This window comes from Charadrius vociferus, unplaced genomic scaffold, assembly GCF_000708025.1.
Source record: "Charadrius vociferus isolate BGI_N301 unplaced genomic scaffold, ASM70802v2 scaffold1401, whole genome shotgun sequence".
NCBI classification, from domain to species: domain Eukaryota; kingdom Metazoa; phylum Chordata; class Aves; order Charadriiformes; family Charadriidae; genus Charadrius; species Charadrius vociferus.
Window position 1 is genome coordinate 156,905 of NW_009646898.1, and position 24,756 is coordinate 181,660.

Sequence of the window (24,756 nt, forward strand, 5' to 3'; positions counted from 1 at the left end):
CGTACCCCTCAGTCACCGGGATCGCAACCCAGCCTGCCCCTGCGCATGAGAAACGACCTGCGTTTATGATCCAGAAGATTGCTTTTTCAGGATTATTTCCGTGAGCTGGACTTTGACATTTAAAGGCTCACACTAATCATCTTGCAAAACCTGCTTAGTGCTTTTAACTAAGCAACTGCTTTCTACTTCTCTTCGCAGGATAATATAAATGTTTTTCTGAAAGCGTGCGAAAATATTGGACTGAAAGAAGCTCAGCTTTTTCACCCAGGAGATCTTCAGGATTTGTCCAATCGAGTTACAGTCAAGTGAGTTTTCTGGTTTTGTTTTTTCCCCTCTCCCTCTCCCTCTAAGCTGTTTCAGTGTCTTTTTTTGTGTGTGTTTGCCTATGGAAAATTCTCCTTTTAATCTGATACAAGTAATTCTGAATATTGTCGTGAGGGTTTAAACCTTGTTAAGGCTGGTAGATCAGATTGCACAAATTTAATTTAAAAAATGAAGTAGTGCTGTGCCTTACAAGCAAACTAATTGTTAATGAATATTTACAGCATTTAATGTATGAGACAGAAGCTTTTCAGGTTATTGTAAACTTGGAGCAAAATTAGCTGTTAAATGATGCTGAAAGCAACACTTCCCTTTATGCTTTGAGATTACTGAAGTAAAATCTGAAAGGCTGAGGGAGGTACTTCTGATACTTATCTGAATGGCTCTGAGGCTCGGGTACAGTGTTCCTAAAGGACCACTGGTCCTGCCACTCCAAATATTAATCAGGTGTTTGTCACTGAATGTCATACCTCCTGTCAAGGAGAGTGTGTGTGTGAGTAGAAACCAAGTACTGAATTGCACAAAGGGTAATTGTCATGTTTACAGAGAAAAGAGTTTTCCTGTGAAATAGCAGTGGTTTGCTTCTGAAATATAATTAGTGGATTCTCAAATTTCGGGACTGCTGTGTTTCCTAATACAAGTTTTATTACTAGTTTCTGAGAGATTCAGGTGGAGCGTCTATATAGTGTCTATAAGTGTCTATATAGACACTTAACAGGTGTATTAAAATAAATGTGCCGTGGAAAAATATCGTCTTGGGGTATCTTGCTTTGTTACAGTATTAGCTGTTTTTATTACGTTGGTGCAAAGGGTGAATTTATTGTTAAGTCTCAAAAAAAAAAAATAAAAAGAAGACAAGCTTTAGTGAGTATTGCTGGAAATCTGTCAGGTTGAATGTTAAGAATTGATCCTGTCTTAAATCACCGGCTTTATCAAAGAGGAATAGTCAGTAATCCTTCTGTTAATACAAGGGAAAAAAATACTGTGAAATGACACATAACTGCTTTAATTAGAAAGAAGTCTCTTGTAGGTGGATCAGGTGGTAGCATGTTGACATACTCTCTGCTTGGTTGCAGAATGAAAGTTCATACCGTTTTGAGGTCTGATACTTGAGATGGCAACATGTTTTCCAATCTTTGACTCATACCTGAAACGTAATTTCTCGCTAATGTGGTGTTTAGGGACTTGGCGCCTTTCCAGGACGCCCATATTCCTGTGTTGTGCCAAAAGCTGGAGGGTTGGTAACCTCTGCCATGCTTTAATGATCCGCAAAACCCTTGCTAAAGTTATTTTGGTGGAGGTTTGCTTGAAGAGTATGGCTGGGAAGGGTTGGAGGCGGGCAGGAGCTGGTCTTCAGCAGCGTCAATAGCGACGAGCTGAAAGCGTGGGGAGGTCGAGTTAGCAAACGGTTGTGCAAGGTACGTTGTCCAACTCCTCCCTACATTAACCGCGGTGGCCAAGTGAGGTCAGCCATGAAATGCATCCAGTGGGTCTGTAACTGGGGTTTTTTGGGGTCCTTTCAGCTCTGCCAGTTCCCTTCCCAGCTCTAGGAGCCGAGAGTGAGGCTGGAATTTGAAGTTGCCATAAGGCAATGGGGGTTTTACATCATACCTGCTCGGCAGTGGACTAATTAGTGGCTTTCAAAAACCCAGATTTAACTGTTGAGCACTGCTTATGGACAGCACTGGAAAGGGTCTGGGTTAAGAGTCGAAAGAGCTGCCAGCAGTATAGCCATGCTCTTCTAATTTGTTTCGGCATAAGTTTGATTTTCCACACGTTACATATCATATGACAGTCCCACAGTGTGTATAAAATGCTTATAGAGTAATTCAAAACTTCTGTATCTGAGCATGCTGTAAAGTGGTTACCTAACTATGCTAGCACATTTTGACATGTTTAGGAGTTTGGGGAGTGACGGGAGGGAAGTTTTATTCCAAGAAATGAAGGAAATAAGTTATATGAAGATAACTTTCTCAATTGAAAAGTTAATTACGCGTCACTTGATTACCCAGAGGGCAACCTGGTCTTGTCAGAGGGGGTAAACCCTCTTACCCAGAAGGTTTCCAGGGAGAGTCATGTGTGTCAGAAGAGAAATGCTGCCTGATCAGGAACTTTATCTGTTCTATTTTTTAATTATTGTTATTTAATAGAAATAAGGAATTCCATATGTTCAAGCTGAATTACAAATTTGTTTAAAACTTGTAGGATGCCAGGCCTCAGAAAAGGGGTGTTGCTTCATGTCTTGCTTTTGCATTATCCTCTGTTAACCTTGGACTCGGCATTAAAAGTAAATAATTTCTTGTCACAAAAAGGGATTTTTTTTTTTATATGCTGATTTTTATAAAAGATTGTATTTCATTTTTGGCTTTCTAACATTCCTGAGCAAATTCATTTTGCTGCTGTCACCTGAGGCTAATTGCCCACATCTCAAACCAGCTGCGATAGGTTGTAGAGCATAACATTAACGTGTGCCTGAAGCAGTGTGTATTTTGACACCTCGGCACTATTACTGTGTTCTGCTGTTGCACCACTGTTAGTGTGTGCTTTTTATCTACCCAAAATAGATTAAATAAACAGTTGCTTAAACAGTCAGCTTTTCAGCCTGGGATGACTGAGAACAGTGCGCTGGTAGGATACAGGTATGTACTGCCGGGCATAAAAAAGTGCCTGATTTACTTTGTATGTGGAAAATAGAGAAGAAGAACCATTAAAAAGGTGGGTCCGCTTCTGTCACTGAGGAGGACATGACAGTTGTCATCTTATGTCAGAGAAAAACCAGTCTCTGACACTGGCTGGGAGGTTCCATCTCTGTCCCTGCTGCACTTGGCCTCCTGTAGGCTTGGCTAATTGCCCCGATGCCTCCGGTGCTGGGAAGGTCCTGCAGGAGGAACGCTGCCCCTCTGACGATGATGGTGCTCTGTGGAGAGGCATTCCCTCTGTTCCTCCTGTCCCTGCTGCCTGGCAGTTGTGTGTGGTACCACCTCCTTCTTGCCTTGTGGGAATTCATAGGTCCTCAGGCTGTTGGCATCTTAGACCGCTGTCCTGTCTGTCCCACCCGGGCAGGCGCCCTTCTTAGCAGGAAAAGTTATTTTCTCCTCGACCCTCATTTCTGGGTGTGCTTGCTGCCTTTCACTGTACCTTTGCTGATAGTGCACTGTCTTTCTGTCTCATCAACAATAATGTCAAGCCATTAAGAAATACCAAACTCTTTATTTGTACGTGGTGGAATGTTCTTGTGTCACTTGAGTTAAGGTGAAGACCCTGTGTTCCTCACAGCTTGCCAGAAGCTTTACAAAGAAAATAATATTCCTATCTGGTAAGGAGGTTACAACTTTCACTTGCATTTTGTTTTCTATTGCAGCTGAGATGATGCACAGGCATAATGTGAAACCCTCCTCTGTAATTACTACTAGTATCTGGGACAGGAGAGGCAAGAATCCTCTTAAATATCCATACTCTCAGTTCCAAGTGATTATGTGATTATCCTTTTTGCAAAGAAAAAGCTCCTTAAAATTTTATTGTTTAGAAGTTTGTGTGAAGAGGGCTGGTTAAAATTGCCAGTTGCTATTCAAAGCCTTTCAAACTTTATGCTTTGCCGGATCAGCAATGAGCTTAGTAGTCGGGTGATGTGGAAAAATATACTGGCATCGATGGTTTCTTTTCTGCCAAAGAAAATGGGAGTGTGGATTAACGTCTGAGATTTATAGTACAGTCTTTCTGTAAATCTGCAGAAGTTATTGTTCAGTGGTACAGTACAGCTATGTGTCATGTGTTCCAATAAAGATTATCCAGATGGATTTATTCCTTGCGTACCATGTCCGGCAGTCATGTGCATATCTTCTCGTTTCATGGCTAGTTATTTGTGTAAATGCGTATGTCTCTCTCTTCAGTTCTTTCAGTACATTTGATTTTTCTTTTTTTTTAGCCTAGGATTTTATTATTTTTAATCAGAGGAGATGTTATGTTAAAGCCCAGCAGCTTGTTTTGGTTTTTGGGGGTTTTTTTTTGTGTGTTTGTTGTTTTGGATTTTTACAGTAATGAAAGGTTTTCTTAATACTTCATTTGATTCTTTTTTAGTTCTATCAAAGTAAGAATGTAATACGAGCTTAGTGACTCTCAGTTGTCAGCATGGTTACTATTTAAAAACGTTAAGCACTTCCTTACCCAGCTCTTCAGAGGTGACACACCCAGTTGTTCCCAGCTGTGGAAGGGTTCTCAGTAAAATCATGCCAGGGAGTTAAAAGTGAGAGTTGGCTCAAACCAAACTTCTATTCTGATGGAATGTGTTATCCCAATTAACAGTTTTAAAGGAGGCAGCCTGAACAATCAGATGGATGGCGTAATTAAAATTTGTCTTGTCTTTCAAGCAAATTATTTCTTCCATCTGAAAAAAATTATAATTCTGTAAAATGAGGTATCCACTTAAAGAATCTCATTAAATACCAGTAATAAATCCAAACAATGGTGGTTTAATAGATGAAAATATTAAACTAAGAAAAAAAAAAAAAAAAGAAACAATTCACTGCCTTAATTCTAAATAGCAAACTTTTTAAAAGATACTGCAAGGCCCTGAGTCCTGATGTTGAAGTTTTACTACATTAATTTCATTCTTCAATAAAATATCAAATCAAAATATTTGGCTTCTATTAATATTATTATTACAGGGTTATATTTAGAGTAGGTCTTGAATGAAACTCAAAAATTGTCTCCAAAGATAGCTAGAAGTGTCTCAACACCTTGCAGAACTTGGTATTTGGATGAGAGCCTTCTAACTTTTTGCTGCTCTGTACTTCACATGTTGATTATCAATCCTGTATGCTAAATGAAGTGTACATCGTATAAAGCAAACAGAAAGGGCTGTCAGAGGAGCCTTGCTGAAGTGGGATTGAGTGCATACATGAGATGGAATAACAGAGCTCTGACTCTGGCCCTGGCATTTCTAACCTTTGGGTGGTTTTAACTTAGCAATTGACTGCTTCTTTAGCACAATTATTTTCATTATTTCCTAAAGCAAAAAGCAACCTTGGAAAAATTTGAATACCGTGCTTTCTGTAGCATATGTAACTAGAGCCAACTGGAGAGCAGTAACAACTGTTACCTTTCATGTTCATCCTTGTGTTCATCCTTTTCAGAAGCTGAGTTTTTGAGACAGGCTCTCCAGTTCAGAGATAATACTCTCTGAATTTAAAATACAACAACAAAAAAAAACTTTTTTGGAGATTAGGTGCTTTTAAAATCCTGAGAAAATTAAATAGTCACTAAGTCATGTAGTTGTAAGTATATATTCTGTGTCTCTTCGTCCATCTGGAGCAGGATACATTTCATGGGATTCTCTTCTGATTAAATAAGAATGAATGATTATACCCATTATACCAACATAAACAGTTTTTAAGCATACATACAGAATCACTACCTCCCACATCACAACTATTGTCCCTTAATAAGCAACCATCTCGAAAAGGAAGCCTTCTAGCACCCCGTTAAGCCAAACGGAGCATCCTCTAGTACCTACTTTCTTTATCCCGTAATTCGGATTACAATAACGGCAGTGCCTCCTTTCAGTGATGAAGTTGCCTCACTTGTCATCTTGGGTGCAACCACTAAATGTGCAGGTATAATAGGGTTTATGAAAATAGCAGCAAAGAGAGGGGTTCAATGCTGATGTAGCTTCTTCTATTTCTACGTTCAGTGCTTTAGCAACTTCCCATTCATCATGTGGTAGGAAAAAACCTGTAGATTTTAGCTTCTAGTTAGAAAATAGTTTTGGGTTTTTTTGTTTGTTTGGCTGTTGGGTTTTGTTTGTGGTGGTGTGGGTTGTTTTTTTTTGTTGTTTTTTTTTTTTTTTTTTAATATAAGTTGATAGTTTCTCATAACTTTCATGTTCTTCCTGTCTAGTCCTGGGGAATATGCCGGGTTTCCTGATTCCACTTGTGTTTCCTGCTCAGGGTACTTTCTTCTGCAGGGTCAACAAAGGCAAAGTGAAATTTCTGTTCTATGGGATGAATGTTACCACTGCAAAATAGATCACTGAATCTGCATAGAAACCACTGAAAAGATGAGCTTTTTGACTGGAGGATTGTTGTTGGTGCTCTTAAAAATCTGATTTTTGGAGAGCTTTAATTGTGAAAGCAGTACCACCTCTCAATCTTAGGAGGAATTTTTTTAGGGTTGCTTTGCCATTAATACTCAGATCTTTGAACTATCTGTTAAGGAACTTACCTGGAAGCTTAAGGTGGGACTTGTATCCCATTTTGTGCCTTGGGCAGAGCTGCCATATTTTGCTCAAAGGAGGAAGAGTTGAGAGAGAGAGAGAGAGAAATTGCCCACTAATTGGCTTGCACTGTCAGAGAGAGAGGGACAGTGCAAGTTAGTTTGTGATCAGGTAGCTCAGAGGTGGTGTTTGCTGTTGATACCACTGAATTCACACTGGGGTCTTCTGTACCTCGGGTATTTGCAGAGATACTATATCTTCTTGAAAACTTTTTTCCCAAGAATGTCATGCTTTTAGTAAGAGTGCATGATGGAGCTGAACCTGAATTTGCTGTACTGATTTTTTTCCAAGAAACACACGTTTTAATGAGTTGAAAAACCTAGTTCTAATTTAGCTTCAAAAAAAACCCCAAAACACAAAACAAAACACAACACAGAACCACCCTTTCCTGCCTTTTTATTTTGTGTAGAATAGAAAGCTGTGGACTGGATGAAAGCCAAGTGCTTCAGTGCAAGTACGACAGTAGTTAGCCCAAAACTTACACCTGTGTAATGTCTCCAGCTTACACCTGTGTGAGTGAAGAGTCGATTGCTCCAAAGGCCAGAGCATAAAGGTTTAAGAAATTGTCTTTGAATTCAGGTTGAGATGAAAGGAATAAAAGAGGGCATCTTGTGGGTCTTGAAAGCTGAAATGCAAACTATTTAACCAAAATTTAATTAGAACAATGAATGCTGCTTCCCCCCCTCCCCGCCCTTACATCCAGGGAAATAACATTTCTTACACATGTGGTTGTAATAGGCTTTTATTGTGGTAACTGAGTTTCCTAGTGACACTTCCCTTGAAATGGAAAAGTGCAGCACCCTCACTTCAGAATGACTCTAGAAATGTTCCTCTGACTTTGTAAGTGTGGAAATTCTCTTTTGGCTATGGACACTTTTATAGAAATAGGTAATATTTACAGCAGCTATTCTTCCTGAGCATAGCCATATTCTGAACATTGAAACTGCTGTGTTTATTTTGTTTATGATATAACTAATTTCAAGATCATTTATTTCACATGTTTAACTTTTGATAATACTGGTGACAGTTATGCAGAGGTAAAGAAAATGAAAATAGAGTGTATTTTATCAGCCTTGTGAAACTGTTGTGCTTAGAGTAAAATATTCACATTCGTGTCATTAATTTGCATAAGCTTTAAATCATTCCAGTAGAACCGTTGTAGGCAATAAAATATGTTCCAGACTTTGGACCATACCTGCTAGAAACTTACCTCCAACTCTTCAGTGTAAAGTCTATGGAGTGTTGGGTGTGGTGCTATTTAATCTTTCTACTCTATCTGTGAAGTTTCTGATCAATAAGAGAAATGTTTGAGATGATTGCTCATTTTTTCTATTGAGTAATTTAACAGTTAATAATTTACACTACCTTTATGGGGTTTATATTCTTGATGGTGTTTGATTTACCATTTATCTGTTTTGTGAAGATGGTTCTGCTGTAGGAATGAAAACTTTTGGAGTTGTATACCTATATGCACAAGTGTACAGGAGGAGTCTGAAGAAATCTGGAAAAAATGACATTAATGTGTTTGTTGTATCGAGAGCAGTTCAGGTACCTTTGGTGACATAGAACTTATATTGGTATTTAAATAGTTATGCTACAAAACTGAATAATTTGCTGAAGGAGGTTATAGTAGCTTTTTGCTGAAAGGTGTTGATTTGTTCAAAGTCCTCATTTTTGATCTGCTTACGGTATCTCTGGAATAACTTTTGTGGAGGTACAAAACCATTACTACTAAAAGCCTTTATAATGTTTTTCAATGCTCTCTTGCTTTATATTAAGAGAAGTGTCTCTAACCTTTTAGGATTCCCATGGGAATCCATCTAAATCTTAGGCTCCTGTATTCATTTTAAGCATTGCACATCAATCCCCTAACATCCTAGGATTAAATGGAGTTTATAAAACAATGCAGTAGAGAGCAGAAAGCAATTTGAGTAGCAGTGAGTTACTAAAGAAGGTAAAGAAAAAAACTGTATGTTTTGTATGAGAAAAAAAATCGCCACCAAAAAAGGTGCTTGTGTTTGAGGTTGGAAGTTGAAGGACTTCTAAAAAGAATAAGCTTCTGTTACCTCCATATCAGTTATACAGAATATGTATGCAAGTTCACAACCTTATTATTTTTAATTGTATTTTACTGTGAAATTGCTGAAGTTCGTTCAGCTTTTCTGTAGACAGACAAGTCCATAGGAAGAGCTCCTATGTTTAAATACTGGGGGAAGCTGACTTCTTGAAGTTTTCCATGGACACAGGAGTTCAACCATACTCTGTAAACAGGGAAAGTGAAGCTGAACAGTGTGTTGACACTTCTGGATGCTACTTCATACAAACCCCCTAATTCTGGCTATTTTTTTTTTTCCTGAGCTGTGATTAATACTATTGTTACACTGCTTTCAGAGATTTCAACTCTGATTGTTATTACTGCTTAATTGGAGCACTCATAGTATCCTTCAAAGTAGCATTAACAGGTTTTCTGCTGTGAGTACTAGAGAACATAATTGGTAATGCAATAACAAATTCAAATATTTTTATAAAGCACACGTCAGGAGGGTTGCAGGGTTGTTTTCATCTTGTCACTGAAACTGGTTAAATGAAATCATGTCTTGCCACGTGGTTGGAAGACAAGAAGGGGCCGGGAGGGAGGGGGGAATAAAGAGTGCTAGATAGCAGCCAAACTTAACCACACAAAGGCATGATCTTTTCATGTTTCTTTTAAATGATAAAGATCTATTGTCTTTAAGAAACAAAAGGAGAAACCTAACAACAACAACAACAGAAAACCCAACTGGCGAACTCTTCTCCAGGCTGAACAAGCTGGATGATCAAGCTCAAGATCTCCAGCCCTGACCATCATGATGGCCTTCGCTCAACTTGCTCCAGTTTACCAATGTCTTCCCTGTACTGCAGGGCAACAAACTGGAGACAGCAGCATTATAGATGTAGCATAATAAGCGCTGAGGAAAAGGGGGGTGATCAGGTCCATCAGCCTTCTGGCCACACTCAATTTCATACAGCCCCAGGTGCTGCTGGCTGACATTGCCAGGGTCTGCTGCTGGCTGATGTTCAGCCCAGTAGGACCCCCAGGCTCAGCTCCCCACCGGACTCTGCCATCGCAGGGGTTAGGTCCATCCCAAGGGCAGGACTCGGACTTTGTCCTCATTGAATGTCATGAGGTTCCTGCAGAGCTGGTCCTCCTGGCAGCCCTGCCCTCTGGCACAGGGACTGAGCCCTCCCTGGGCTCCTGTCTGCTCGGGGAGGGTGCCACAGTATCAGAAACTGACTCAGAAAGAAAAATTTTGTAAGCTGTTGCAGCCGATTGCTGGGACGAGAGTGAGAAGGCTGACTAACGCAGATGACATTTCCTCTTTCCTTTCCCTTCTAGAAAAAATGTCCTGCAAATGTAAACACGTAACACACCTTTGAACCCAGTATGTACAGATACACATCAACTGACGTGTATTCCAGTGCTTTATATGATAAAATATTTAACTGGGGCGGGGGAAGGGAGGCTAAGTTCAAAATACTTCTGCTTTTGCGACGGCTATTAAATTACAGACAGCCACTTGTGCCTTGTGAATAAACGCTGAAATATGCTTGTCAGGTTTATGGTGCAGTAATGTATCCTTTTTAACTCCGTGACCCGATGTTTGCAAGATGCTCTCAGCTGTGATCGTTTTCTGGGGTGAGGGATGTACTTGGTAAAGCACTAGCTAAAAATGCCCAAGTTAACAGAAGGCACAGTGTATTTGTGTATGGTTTGACTTGAAGATCTGATGTATTTTCACCACAGATCTGTGCAGTCCCACAAACTAATCTTAATCTGTCCAAATTTACCAGCGTTGACTACTCTAGTAAACAGCTCTTAATAGTAGTTAATTTTTCAGAAGCAGCATTCTTTTTTATGTATAAAATAGAAGGAAAACTTGGATTACTTAAGTGAGAACAGGAAAATCGAAACAATTCCAGTTTTGTGTATAAAATGATGAGTTCTGGAACAGCTGATACTGCTCAGGCCTGAGGAAATGGGGTTAGAAGTTTTGTAAGAGTTTTGTGAGTTCAGTGCCTTTCCAAGAGAAAAAGAAAACAAAACCAATAACAAAAAACCCAACAGCTGTGTCCCCCCCCCCCAAAAAAAACCCTCAGAAACAAAAAGCCAGCATTGTTAAGAAGTATTAGGAATAGGAAAAACAATGGCACATCACTGTGCTGCTGGGGGTAACCTGGAGTTTGCCAGTGTTGTAAATACTACCTGGAGTTTTGGACTTTGATCACTTTTCCTTTTCTCACTCTCTCACTTCGCCTTCCCCAATTACCCCAAAATCAGATCTATGGAACTGGAGTATCTTCATCCTCATGGTGTTTCTCTGACTGAAGTTTCTGCTGCAGGTGTAGTTAAATACAGTAGGAGTCATAAGCCTGAAAGAGATGATGGGTGAAGAGGAGAAGTGGACAAAGTAGCAATCTTAAAACAAATAAACAACAAAAAAACACAACCGTAGCAGATGGCATGGATGAACTGGTTCAACTAGTTGTTGTGCCCCATGTTGTATGAATAATCAATGAACCAAACGAAGGGGCAGTAGGTTCCCTTGTCAGCAGATGCTGTGGACGATAAAAGTGTACTTGAGTTCAAGGGGTAGCGGAGAAGTTCACAGAAGGAAATCTCTTATGAGTTACTTAATACGGGGAAACCACGTCTAGCCTGGGGAGTCCCCGAGGGAGCAGCATATTGCCTGATCTATTTTTACCCTTCTTCAGGCAACCACTTGGGGTTGCATGGGAGGATGGGATGCTGGGCTAGATAGAGTTTTGATCTGGGCCCATGTGGATGCTCCTGTGTGTGGTTTTGAAAAGGTCACATCCAGTGAAAGCTACTTTTAACTTCTGTAGATCTATGATAACCTCCTGTAAGAAGCAAAACTAAGGAAAAAATCAGATGCAAATTTTATGGGAGCAATTAATTTGATTTGCTAAATCAATCAAGCAATCTACTGTTGTTAGGCTTTAGTAAGAGTGCAGCGTTATGCAGAGGTACTGAAAAGATGAATAAAATCCTGGTAGGTCTCTTAATCTTGACCAGTATCTGACTACTTCAGTAAGTGACCAGGTTTTGCAATCGCAAGGAAAAATATTATTATCAGTTCTTAGGAATTCAACATTTGATGGGTTTTAATCAAGCCATTTGAAACTTTAGTAAAAGACAAGAAAATTAAATAAGAATGACTGAAATTCTCTTGAAATAACCTGGCACATGTATTTGCATATACTATATTCAGTATTATTACTTAAAACCTACTTCTGCTCTAAAAAGATGAGTTAATTTAAGAGGTTTTGTTACTGATTTTGGCATGGTTAATGTAACTGTAAGATCACACATCAGATGGTTATGCAGAAGGCACACCCACCCAGATTGAATAAGCGCAGAATAAGAGGCATCAGTAATGATACTCCTGCTATGCTCATCCCGCAAAACAGTCGCTTTCTCTGTGCAGAACATTTTATTCTTTGAAATCTGAGCTCGCCTCTTGTATTGAATGTTGGCTGCTGTTGAGAAATCATACAAAAGTCACTTAGCACTGGTGATTTACTAGTATTTGCCATTTCATTGTGATGTTTTCATTCCTTCAAGAGGAAAAAAGTTCCCTTGCAAAAGGATACTTTCCTTTTTATAAACAACATTTTGTCTTTCTGAAGCATTTTTGTCTTTGAGTTGTGACCAAATTACTTGGCTTAATTCAGTCTTCTGTTTGAATAATGTGTGAATGTATTCAACAAGATAGTTTGTTTAGTTATTAACTAACCTGTACAGAAATCTCCAGTTACCCAGGTGGTGCAGTCAGTCTAGGGTGGTGATCATCACCAAAATTACGTGACTGAGTTTGTAAATTACTACTTCTATTTTCTGTTCAGTATTTTTTTTTCGTTGATCGGATAAGATTTTTAAATCTATGAAACCAGGGACTGATGGCACCAAACAGCGTGAGTCTGCGTGTCCAAGCTTTGCTTGCTTTGGGTACCACGGGAGCGATGAGTGCACAGTAGCTGCTCTCAGCTGCGCACCAGGCTGCCACCACAGGAGGACACATCAGCTCATCGCCTGGCTTGCCAGCACTGCTTTGGAAGGGTGTGCTGGTTCAGACTCTCAGAATAAACTAAGGCAGGTACTCCACACTTACGCCGTGTTAGTTGTCTGCCAAAGTTGCTTGATAAACTTCCTTTCTTTAATGGACAGCGTGAGTTTTATCAGGAGAAAAGCTGGAATGGAGGACTGGCGCTTCTTGGTTTTCTCAGAAAGTGTATTCACACAAATGGGTACGGCAGTGAAAGGGCCGAGAAGCCCTACCAGCTGTGCAAGGTAAAACCCAAGAAGAATCTGAATCCAAAGAGGATTCAAAAGCTGTTCTCAAACTGGAGCCTAATCTGAGAAGTTGTGAAATCTTCACTGAACTCAAATTTGAACTGAAATAGGGCTGAGAAGAGATAGGAAATCTTAAGAATGAACTCAGTACATGAAATAAATTCACTTCTTAGCAATTTTTTTTTTTTTAACCTTTACTATATAACCTTTCCCAAAGGATAAATTTTACAGTGAAAAAGTCCAATGGCTTGAAAAACTGTATGAATAGAAATATAAACTGGACATAAAAATATATGAGGGGAATAAAAGGCAAAGTCTTGGTTCCCTCAAGCAGCTCAAGTATGAGCGCGTAAGTGAAAATGCGTATGTCGAAGTAGGTCAAACAGAAGAATGCTTCTTCCGAGGTAGTGTAGTCTGTGAAGAAGAAAGGAGTCCACTGGTTCAGGTAGTATACAGCTTCCCTTGGTTTTACTTGATCAGAGGTAGGTCTGCACAATAAGGTGTGCTGGGTTGGCTTAACACCTAGGTCATGGGAACAGCAGCTGCTTCTGCTAATACTGCAAGGACTGACCCAGAGCTGTGTCCCACCACCGTGCATCTGGAGCATGTGTTGTTGGCATCTGTGACTGTGTCCTGCTGGAGTTAACATCACATTGTATCACAGTTTTCTCCTTTACCCATCTTTCCCTTTCCATAAGAGCTTTAGTATTTCTGTACTGTGCTGCTTGATGTAGCCATCTAACCTCAGCTCTGCCTAAATTACTGTGTTCCTCTACCTCCTTGTCAGAGGAACAATGTAGTGAGGACAAAAGAAACTGCAGCAAAATTTTATTAAAAGCTAACGTGAAAGAATCAAGCTCTTTATTTCTTTTATTAACTGTGATGGAAAAACGGATCTCAGCTGGTCACTAGTATTAGAGAAGCATCACAAGTTATTGCCAGCATCACCAAAATGCATTTTCTCACTTTAAAGTACCACGTTTCATATGGCAGAATGGTTTGCATTTGTATACCTACAGATTTTGGGTTTTGGTTGTTTTTTTTTTTTTTTTTTTCAGGTCCAAGAGGAGCCTGAATTAAAAGTTTCTGTATTGGCTTAATTCCAGTTCAGGGGAGGGGGGCAAGCAGTGAGCACTGGAAATTTTTTCTTGTCTCCGGTTGCCCAGGAATGTGTTTGTGTGGTTTCCATCATGTAAAAATGGTGTATTGCTGTCTGATCAGTCAGAGGAGAGAAGCTCGCTTTTATCTCCTGGGGAAGGAATCTTTCTGATGGATGTGTACCAAAGGCACGCACACCTTCTTTATAGAGGGAACTTTTGTTTGCAGAATTTCTGTCAGGAAAGCAAATATGTTCAAGCTCCTGGAAACTGTTTGGTCAAGCTTGATCGCATGTAGGTTTTGGCATACAATGTTTAATGGAACATGTTCCTGTTATTTGTGCATCTGTAGTCGTAGGGAAGACTGGGCTCCTTATAAGCTGAAATAAGAAGCAGTGAAACCGGTGGAAGAAAACTACTAAACAGTGTGTTTTCTGCCTTCGCCCATCAGAGAGTACTTCAGCTAATTACTTCAGGTTACTTCAGCTCTTGGTACCGTGACTTCTTTGTTAATGCTATACGTTTAATTATGAAGATTCCCACCAGTTTCAAAACGAGTGTATTAAGATTAATCTTCACCTGTAAAATATTCTAGAATCTGCTTTTACTGTAAATGAAGAGGGGGTAGCATCTTCTCAGTTTCTAGTTCCTTGGCCATAGAGGTGGTCTGCTTGCGACCACTGCCATGAATCAGAATGGCCTTCCGATAACTCTTCAACTAATTTGGGATACCGGGTTGAAGATGCTTTCTTGCTGTTTTCATTCTCCATTGCTCAGACTTCTCTGCCAGGCAACTCTCAAAACAAACAACACCACTGGGTCAGCCACAAAGAGTGCATGCTTTGAAGAAGAGGGCAGGTGACGATAGTAAAAGGTTAGTCTTTAATGGTATTACAAAAGGTAGCTGTAGAGGTTTCCATGAATTTGCTTATTAAAGTGTGTGATGCCTTGATCCTTACAAAGAAAAAATAATTAGTGGGTAATTACTAGAAAAAATTACCGTATGCTTTCCTTGGTGGTGGAGGATATAGCAGAAATTAGTTTATAGCCAGGATTTGAAAGCGTGTGGCTCTTTTTTAAGTGATGGTCAACAGAGCAAGATACAGGGACAAAGACAAGAGTATAAGACAAACTGAGCGTAGATGGTCAACTTAAAAACCTTGTAGAAGGGAGAGGGCAGAAAAAGAAGCTGGCTCATTAAACATAGCAAGTTACAGTCCATTCTAATCTTTGCACCTGCAATACAATTAATAATTATTTAAGAGAGTAAATACTGTGTTATTGTGGTCATTGGATAATTATAGTTTTAATTTTAAAAAAAAAAAAAAAAAAGCTTTTTGATTTGACTAAAGCTCTCTTACTCTGGTGTTACTCCCTGGCTGGTCTTCAACTTGTGAAAGCATTTTGGCAAGGCTCAGTTGTACCCGTGAAACACAGGATCCTCTATGCAAGCCAAAATTAGCAAAAGATAGAAGACTTTTTGAAGAAAGCAGAATTGAAAAACAGTTTTTATTTCTGTAAGTTGCTCTGGAATAATGAGCGTGTTAGTGAACGTATTTTTGAGGGGAATTGGTATGACACTGAAAATGAGTGTATTTGAGATTTTACACACTGTAAATCACCACAGAATGAATTTAAATGTACATTTATGTATTTTAAAAGGCCTGTTTACTTCACATTCAATCTGCTGATTTCTGTGCTATTGGCATCCATCAATGCTAAAATTTCAATGTCACCGCTTAAAGAGAGAAGTGATTTGAAAGTGCTTTTGACAGGAGTTCACTTTTTCTCTTTGCAAAGAATGATACCTCTGTGCTTTTAATTTATTATTCTTTTCCTGGTGGCTTTCCTTTTTGAAGCATTGCCTGGTTTTGTTGGTAACTTTATTATAGAAAAAAGTTCAAATATATTCACCTGTGTGTACCTTATCCTGTGTCTGCTAGGTTTTTTCCTTCAGGGGCTTAAGTAATAACTACGTTACTTTTAATAATAGTTCAAATAATTACATACTTGACATTCTGTCCAGAGTTCATGCAACAATTCTGGATTTCTTTAAAGCTTCCACAGATTCCTTCCTACCTGAAAAAAATTTTGGGGTGCATATTTTTACGTGTTCTCAATGTGGTGTTTTCCAAGTGAAGAGCTTTACATGTGATGTGGCAAGAATACTTCACATTCATCTTCTTTCTCTTTGAGCAGTAAATATCTGACTACTGCAGTGGTTCTGAATCCATGTCTTCCAATAAATTAGCATCAAACAGATGGCTGATTTGTTATATCATGAGCTGTTTTCAGATAGTACTGATTTATGTTATTAAAGATGAGGCTTGTATAACTTACACTGCAGTATAAGCTATTTTTGAGTATCTTAGAAAACTTTTACACTGTACTACCCTGCCATAAACATATTTCCTTGATGATGAAGACTGTTGCATGTCTTTGTACCTTCACTTGCTAAAAAAAATCTACAACAGTGACTTTTACTGAATTTATTTTTAAAATGTATATTTCAGCAGGTTAATTGGGCCACTAACAGCATCTACACTGAAACGTAGAGAGGATAATATGTTAAGAGCACTCCAGCTATTTATTTTTTTTTTGTGGCCTTCTGCACCTATCTAATGCTATGCAGCAAGAAAGTTAAACTATACTGCAAAAAACTTTGTGTACTGTGGATAATGTGGTCAACAGTTTGCCATCCTGCAACCAAACATGATCAAGGTTATCTCCCATGTGTGCTATCTGTGGGTCCAAGGGTGAAGGTATTTGCATCCTGTTCTTTTCTCCTGTACTTTATGGTGGTTGCCTTCCTGTCAAGGAGCAGCTGAGTTTTGCTGCAGTTTGACAACCTATTCCTAAACCATCAGCAGAGACTGATTTATCCTCGCCTTGTTGGAGGACGCTACTCATTATTCCTCTGTTGCACTGAGTTAACGACTTCTTGTAGCTCTGTTAGCCTGGAGGTGAAAAGAAGGAGGAGAGACCTTGAAAGTTATATTGAGTCTCCCTGTTGTAATGTGCACATTGGTGATGAGGCCTTTGGGATGGCTTGCTGTGTGAATCTTCCCCAATTGTAATTTGTTTCAGGTAGGCTACACTAGAATTAAGTCTAATCAAGAGGAGAAACATCTGATTAGTTTTAGCAAACTGCCTTTGCATTTCTCATCCTGTCTAGATTATCAGTCTTAATTGGGGGATGATAAGGTCTTGGCTTTTCACTGAATTGTAAAACAGTGAATGTAGTGACAGTACTGCTGTTGTTGGGATTTCTGAATCAAGTAGGGCTAAAAACTTGAGATCAAAAGGGCTGCTTCCATAGACACTCCCAAGGCAGCAGGTGTGGATTTAGCACTCCCTGACCCAACATGACTACTTTCCCTTATGAAGCTGAGCCTCATAGCAATCTGGTGCCTTTGACGTACTTTTCAGTTTAACCATTAGTTTGATTTAATCTTTGCAATGATTAAATGCAATAGTGAATGCCATTCGCAGGGTTTTCAAGAGACCCTTAGCCTCCAGAAACTGCGGATTCCTAGATGAGAGTCTCAGGGTTTCTGTTAACCTTATCTGGGTCAAAAAGACTGCCTGGCCTTTGTGTAGAAATAGTGAGGATTGTTGGGAAAAGGATTTGCAGAATTTCCAGAGCCCAAGGGTTACTTTTGTGTTATCCTGGCTCTGCGGTTTGATTGACTTCTGGAAAGGATAGCTTACAACCACCATGTGTGTTTTAAGGAGCCTGTTTCTCCAGCGCTTCATCTGGCTAGGCAGTTGCTGAAATTCTGCAGATGGCTAACTGTAGTTTCCAAGAGTTGGTGCATATAGTATCTTCTTTCTCATGAGAAGGAAGATTCCTAATTTAGCATTTACTCATGCCCTCATTAAAGATGTTGGGAATATTGCCATGGCCTCACTTGGAGCAGAATTGGATCGTTTTGTTCCACTCCCTCCCTACCACCAGACTTAGTTGTAATAGCTTGTTTGAGCATTTTGGTGGTGTCTTAATTGGTGTTTTAAGCTTTTCTTTTTTTTTTTTTTTTCCTCAGTCATCAGTTTTGTGGTACAAATTACATACTTTATGAGTACCAGTGAGAGAGAGGTGTGAGATCATCTATAGTTCCCTGGCTGGGATTGTTTTCCCATATCATTAATTTTGCTCAAGTTTTTATTCTCAGACTACTCTAACTTTACAACAGAAACTCTCAAGTGACTAATAACATATTTGGTTTCAGTAGGTTGGATGCTCAGAATCGATATAAATTCTCCAACTTCAGAGGTATATGGTCAGACTAGCTTAACTTTCCTTTTTATTTTTTCTCCCCTCCCTCTCCCGTTTTGCCTCCCACACAGACTTTCTAACATTCTGGCAAAGCAAGTATTTGGACTTTTACCCATTCTCTCACTTTGCAGTAAAGAAGCATTCATTTTTCCAACGTTAAAAACTTGGCCAGAAAACCTGGCCCAAAAAGCTTAATGTTTTGAGCAAATGTTTAAAAATACCCTCTGACTTGGCTGCTCTAAGTAGCCTTAAAGCAGTGCTGTCCACTGGGCAAATTCTTTTTCCCCCCAAAACCCTAATACTTATCCAGTGATATTGATAGCAACACATTGAATTTAGTACTTTCAAATGTTAAAGAAATAAATCTGAAGCCATAAGGAACCTGTATAAGAATAGTTACATCTTTAAGGAGCTCCCTTACATGTGGATGTTGCAGGAGCTGAGGATGGGAGGTGAGAATTGTAGCAAATACAGATAGTAATACCTGCTTATCTTAGATCTTGTCTATTCCCCAAAACAAAAGGGCATACTTTTGGTAAGAGCAGTACACTTCATGAATTTTACTTGATTTTTGTATCTTTGTTTCTGTTTTAAATTGTGTTGCTGTTTCACACCATGTCTTCTGGGAGAGACGGTTCGAGGGAATACATCCTTTCAGTATTCTTTTCTGATAAGGGTGAATACATTAACATTTGACTCTGCATTAATTGAAGTGCTCTTTCCTGGCTCTAAATATGTCTTCAAAATGAAAGCAGGTCAAGAAAACATAGGAAATAATTAAGTTCAGTTGTATCTGTGTACCTCACTTCTTTTGGGTATATATGCATCAACCTAAGTTAATAGAGAACTGACTTCAGTAGACAGAATTCAGGTTCAATCTGTGTTTCATACTTTAGTGCTCTGTGTGATGAGTGATGATGTTGTGCTCTGTGTTGCTAGGGTAACCCAAAGAAACATAGAGAAATTACGGCAAAATTTCAAAAAGGAAGCATTATAATTTCTTCAGTGCTTCTTATTTGCTTGTGAAATATTTTGCCAAAATATTACTGAGAAAACCCAGTAGTCCTTTAAAGTTTTTATTCCAAATGTAGAGACTAAACTAAATGATGCAGTCATGCAGCAGTGATTTATTTCTACTTAAGAACAAATTCCAACATCACTTTAACTTGTTTCCAAAACCATTATCATGGAATAAACTGCGCTAACCTTGTACCTCCGTTTTGTCATCTTTGCTCTGTCCATCTCTATAAATAAATCTTAATTCTTTCCAAAATCCTAGCTTTATGGCACTGTCCCTAAAGCGGTGCTTTTAGTAATTCCCCTTTAAACTGCTAAAGCATTTATTCTTTAATAATATGACAAAAGTTGAGGATAAAAAGAGGGGCTGGGGTAGACACTGCCCCAGTTCTCTGTCTTGTACATTAGTTTGGCCAGCACTACATTGGAATTGCTCTAGGGGCAAAAATGATCCATCAGAAATCTGTGCAAGTGACTCCCAAGTTCTATATGTCCCATCTACCACCAAAATGCAGGGGGTCTGTCTCCTCTCAGGAGGATATTTCCATCCTCATGCATATACCTGGTATTATGGGTCTTGGCTCCCCTGCAGAGATGGTGACTGGAGTGGACTGAAGTCTGGATTACTTCCCACTCAGGGCCACGGATAGGGCACCTGTAGTTTCTGCTGTTAACTCTTAGTGAGTCATCTCTGTGCTGAATTGTTTCCTGTGTATGCGTTAAAACAACAGCAACCAAACAGATGCCTATTTGGACTGGTGAAACTCGATGTTAGCACAGGCGTGAACATAGCAATACCCAGTATAAGTTACTGTCAGTCATCTTTTTTTATCAGCGGATATGCTCGTTGCCAAATATCCGGTATAAATTATGCAGTATAGACATGACTTGTGGGTTGTTTTTTTTTAATCCTTTTTTGCACACCATGAGAAATTAAATAAACCTCCTGAAGTTGCTTTTGAGTGTTATAAGCTGTGTTAAACTGTTTTCCTTATACACAAGGCACTTGTACATCACCACCTGTTTGCTTGACACAAAAATAACAAAGGATTACATTTACCAAATCTTTCTCTGGGCATGGACCAAGGAGGAGATTGAATGCAGGAGGGTGGGGTTTTTTTCTCCTCTCTGATTATAGAGGCTATAAAAATCTCTGTCTCTCTGTGCAAGCAAAGTTGTATAACCTGCCAAATCCTAGCTCTTCCCGAGGGACCACCTCTGAATGCTTTATCCAAAATGAACTATTGTATTAATCCTGGGTGTCGAGCTTAAGAGAGTGCACACAGGCAGTTGCTATGGAGTAGTTGGTAGATGGAAAATTTTTTACCCTAGCTTACCTTGCAATAACTTGTTTTTCCGTGCCCAGAGTTGGTGCAGAGGTGTCTGAACGATACTTTAGAAGGGAATAAATGAGTCAGTATTGAGGGCTATTCTACAAAATTAGCTCTGGTATCTTTGTGTGGGGAGAGGGGATGCTGAAATACTTTGGTTGGATTTAAGAGTGGGAGTAAAAAGGACAACAATTTTGGAAGTACTTAATTTAACAATGGCAAAGAGGCATCAGGCAATAGAGAAAGTGGATTTCGGTATTGTCTTGAAAAAATGCTCACTGTGAGTTGCCATGGTTGCTGCAGCTTAGCTGAAGCAAATAATATACTTTATACAGAAGAATATTTTTGTAAAATACTGTTGTTCTATTTCCATGCTGGTTAACAGCTGCACATTCATGTGTTTTTGTATATATTTCTTAAAACTTACAGGATCACACTTAATTGCCTATTTTGATACTTATATTTCATAGTGACTCTCCAGTTATACCAACTGTTCCTTTTGGAAAGAATGGTAGCATAAGTGTGTGTTCCCCATATGGATTTCTCTTCAAATTAATCTGCAAAATGTACACAAGATGGTCTAGTTGGGGGGGGGGGGGGGGGGCATGAAGGAAAAGGGTCGTCAAAACTGAATGCAAGACAAGTTAATGTAGATGATGATCAACAGGATAAGCTCAAGTCTGTTGATTTTTGGGAGGGAGGAGTGTAAAATCCCAGCATTTATAGAAGGTACCAGGAAGAAAAAAAGGTAGAAGTAGTAACAGGGTCAACTGATGTACAGGTTAAAAAAAAAAAAAAAAAAAGAAGGACAACAGGGAGGTAAAAGAAGAAGAGGTGGAATGATCCAGTAAAGTGATATGCTCCAAGTTCTGAAGACCAATGCTTTGGAAGTTATAAAAATCTATAGGGTGTGTAAATAGTGATATGATAGCTAGCTATCCATCTATCTAAATCGCTGTGTTTAAGTGTTGATTATTTTTTTTTCTTGAAAAGCAATTAATTCCACCTGTGAAATTCAAACATCCTCTTGAATGTAAACAAACAGTTTGGTTTCCTTTAAGAACTCCTAACACTCCATCTGAGCTTGGAGTCAACTCTGCAGCTTCTAACTCCTTGTGCAGAGAGTCTATCATTGCTCATAAGAGTGAATGGATGTTCTCGTGCTTCTTGGCCAAAGTGTGTGGCATGTGACTGGTAGCTTTCAGAAATAAAATACCCACTATTTATTTTTGCATAGGTACCACTCTAGACCTGGAATTTAAAGTAACTAATACAGACTGGGGGAGAATTCTAGATTTGCCCTGGAAAAAACAAACAAAAAATAATAGAAGTAGTAGCCAGTTTAATTACCTGTATTTTGTGAAGCTGCTGACTTTTAGGGTTTTTTAGGAATGGTGTAAGAAAAAGACACAAAAAGAGACCAGTCAACAAAGCTACGCTAATTATTATAAATACTTCAATTTTCTTTACTGTAACTTAAAATTTGAGCAGGAAGCTGCAGTATCCTTTCAGTCTCTTCTTTCTGTGCAAGTTGTTGCTCCAGCGATGCTCCATCCCTCTTCCCCTGCCTGCCCCTGAGACAAGAACCAAGGAGTGTGCAAGTTATCATCCAGGCTCCTCCGCACAGGCTTGTTCTTCTGGGGATGGTTTTGCAGGTTCTTTGGGGGTTTTACTTTTATTTTTTATTTGACAGGTATGCCTTCTGCCCTATGCTATCCTGAATATTAGTTTTCTGTTTGGGAGAACCTGTAGATTAGACTGAGATATGAGGAAGCTGGCAGAAGTGGACCACCCAGGGAGGGGTCGGAAAAGAGCGTGAGGAAATGGATAATTTGAGTGTCCAGTGAATTGCCAGGGCTGATGCACATTTCTAGAAGTGCCTGTTTGTGTTTTGATAAGGGATTTAAGAATAGCGTGGAAGCGTAATGGGTGAGATCAGCAAGGAAGCGCCATGCTTAAGAGGCAGTATGAAAGGACAGGCTCTGGGGCGATGGACAGGGACACGTTCCCACAGAGGGTGTTGGCCGGCTGCGTTCCCTCTCCGCCTTTCCCCTCTTGGGCATCTCTTCTCCACCCCTCAGCTCATTAGTTAGTAGATGAGGGCGTGGGGTGGGGACAGGGTGCGCGGTCATCATGGCCCACAGAGCTCCTTGCTGGTGGTTTTGTAGGGGCATGGAGGGATGCTTTCTGCATCATTTTATACCTGACTCACTGTGCTGTAACTATGTAAGTGGCATTGGGTATGGTGGATATGTTGCTATGGAAAATACATGTGCTTTTTATAGTCAAATAGAAAGGTGCATTTCCAAAAGCTGTTCTTGAACGCTGCAGCTATAACCCGACTGTTTTATTTCCAACAATCTCGGCAGTGCTCTGTGGCTGTTGGGGTTGTATGTCAATCCGCTAAGAATCCAAGTGCTGGAGGAATGTCCTCATGTTTCTGTACCCATGCGGCAGCCCCGTCTTCCACTGGAGCATTTCTATTCTCAGCAGCACGTGGGAATTCAGTGAGATCCGATAACGGCAATATTAATAGCAGTTGAGTAGGTGGCCAAAGAGGTTGAAATTTAGCACAAGCCCGCTGCTAGTTGGACAGCCGGCGTTCGTCTCCTGCGCAGCATACCTCGGCAGGGGTGGAGAATCCTTCAAACCCTCCGACGTCGTCCTCAGGAGTGTAAGTGAAGCTGGTGGGTGTCGGGCTAGAGCGCCTGGAGCTCAGCGAGGAGCTCTGGAGTGGGCTTATTCTGCAGCCTGCTGATCTGCTTCAGCTCCCAGGCCAGGGCATGCTTCTTCCAAGTCCTTCAAAGGGCATCTGGGAGGTGGAACTGCTGCTTTGGTGGATGGAAGTTCACAGGGAGAGCACCGATACTTCATTTTAAACAGAAATCTGTTCAAGTCCTCTGTTCGTGACATCTGTAATACAGAGGAAGGCATGGAAAACGCATAGCTTTGGCAGCTGTTGGGGTTTCTGGGGCATTCGTCACCAAGGGAAGGGTTTGGCACTGGGCAGGGTGCATTTGTCACTGGCACATTCCTTTCTATCAGTGGGAGTGTCTCTGTCCCTTCTTCCTCCCCGTAAATGGATTCGGATTTGTCTTATCTCTTTGGGCATGACCACATGGCCTCTTCTTGGCAGATAACTCTCATTTAGGGGAGGGAGATTCTCTCATCTAGGTTTTTGGGGTTATTTTGGTTTTTTTTGTAATCATAGACTGATACCTATACTGTAAATATATTTCTACACAAGAAACAGACCCTCAGAAAGCCATGCTTTCTGAATGAGGTGCTGTAAAATCATCTTCCAGAATTTTGCTTCAACTTCTTGTTGTCTTAGATTTGGTCTCGAGCTTCACATTGATGGTATCTCTGGAAAAAAACAAAGTGAATTGTCGAAGTAGATTTGACATAATGAATTTATAGTTTCTGTAATTTAATATGTATTAGGATGTGGGGGAACCAAATCATTTAATGTGTTAGGAAAGCAAAATCCAAACTATAGGGTATATTTGTTAGAAGTCTTGAAATAGGTCAACCTAAACATAGCTACTTAAAATGCGCTACTCTTTTGTGAGAAGTCACTGGAGAGGTGTATGTGTAGCTGTCAGCATTGCCAATGGATATATTTTATAATCGATAAAGTCCAGTTCATGATTTCTTGAAGTACTGCGGTCTGCTAGCTACTGTAAGGTATATGACTGTCTTGTACAATATATTTTTTAAAAATTATTTTTAAAGTACCTCAAAGCGCATTAAAATAATACTAGCAAGCTTTCCTTGCTCCTCAGAACTAAGTGCCAGCAGGTGAAGGGGAAGCCCCTGGCTGGGGTTTCATCACACAAGGACACACACTCACTCATGGTACGGGCGTGTGGAACGGGGGGTCCTCCTCCACCGAGCCCCCTGCCAGCTCCTCTGCGGCAACGCGGTGCCTCTGCCGTGGCGCTGACGCAGCCGCTTGTACAAGTGTGCTATAAAACAGATGAGCGAGTTAATCTGGGGGTTGAAAAATGTGCATTAGGAAAAACCCAAACAAAGAAAGAGGCGCAGCCCTCTGGTCCTGATGCGCAACGTGGAACCACGGCGTGATTCAG

General features: G+C 40.0%; 1 protein-coding gene across 1 annotated transcript in view; it reads left to right on the forward strand.

The window, feature by feature from the left end:
• The window catches only part of LMO7 (LIM domain 7), a 97,046-nt gene that overhangs the window by 23,280 nt on the left and 49,010 nt on the right, over positions 1-24,756 (forward strand). The window contains exon 3 of the mRNA XM_009894448.1: positions 199-305. The gene's annotated coding sequence lies outside the window, so the exon portion shown is untranslated. The remainder of the gene's footprint in view (positions 1-198; positions 306-24,756) is intronic.